The sequence below is a fragment of the Atta colombica genome, unplaced genomic scaffold, assembly GCF_001594045.1.
Source record: "Atta colombica isolate Treedump-2 unplaced genomic scaffold, Acol1.0 scaffold42, whole genome shotgun sequence".
In the NCBI taxonomy this organism is placed as follows: Eukaryota; Metazoa; Arthropoda; class Insecta; order Hymenoptera; family Formicidae; genus Atta; species Atta colombica.
This window is the reverse complement of record NW_017259531.1, coordinates 211,552-212,786: the sequence shown is the minus strand read 5'-3', so window position 1 is coordinate 212,786 and position 1,235 is coordinate 211,552.

Here is a 1,235-nt window from a genome sequence, read left to right as displayed (position 1 = left end):
TATATATATATATGTATATTTAATATACTTCTCTCTGTAGATGTAACATTGAATGATTTTAAGTAAAGCGTCTTTTTTGAGATATCGATTGAGTAAAGAAAATGTTGAAGATTTACAAAAAATATCGTTGTTTTAAGGAAATGTCTACATCATTATCTCTTAGATAGGCTTCCATCTTGATTCGTTTGTTTAATCACAATTTTCCGCAATATACTTTCTAAATATATCGTTCGTATTACGAAGTATAAAACAATTATATTATCCGTAAAAATAGCGGCATAATCTTCTTCCGAGAGAAGAGACATATAGTGACGACGATACGAACGCTCACAATTGTGTCTATATGCGAAAAGAAGTTAATGGATGATAACGCATTCGGATTTGCAAAAGATTCCCAAAATATGGATTGTAATCTGCAAGTTAGGAGACTCAGTAAAAAGAAAAAAAAAGACAAAGCTACAATTATAAAAATTATAAAACTAGTAAATGTTTATAGTTATTTATAACAAATGCATAATTATAATTTGAAATAAGCTAGAATTAAATTAAAATTAAATAAAACAGCTTCTTCCGTAGGAATCTACATCTCTTGTAGAAAAAAATTTTATATATGCTCGATATATTTTATTTACATATTATTGTTATATCTTATATTTTTACCCTTTGTATCATTTTTCCTTTTGCTGAGACTTTTAATGAGATGAGTGCACCATCGTTTATATTATTTCTTCTCGCGATTCTCAGCGCTTTATTTTAATTGCTTCGAAAATAATCGAGATTGGTCGTGCACTGAACTTTTCCGTGCACTCGAAAGATCAAAGCATAACTTGGTGAATGTTTTCGTATTGATCTTTGGGTGTAATGGCGTACGATGTATTTTCGTGCAACGCGCGAAGTATAATGCTTGAATTTGTGATGCACCTTCGTACATCTATACTATATAGTTATTATCCGGATAGGCATCCGGATTATGCACCATTTATATGGAAATCTCATGATGGGTTAAAATAAAACAAATAATATGACCACGCGAGGAGAATTAAGTATATATATCAGACACTGATTCGGAGCACTTAGATTCTTCAATTACTCGCGTAAATGACTTCCTACTATTAGATAAAATGACATGAATTTGTAATTTGGCGATATTTCCCACGTAGTAATGTATAATAATATATACATCAACAAAGAGTTTATGAGTTTATTTTATATAAAGTTTTATATATATATATATA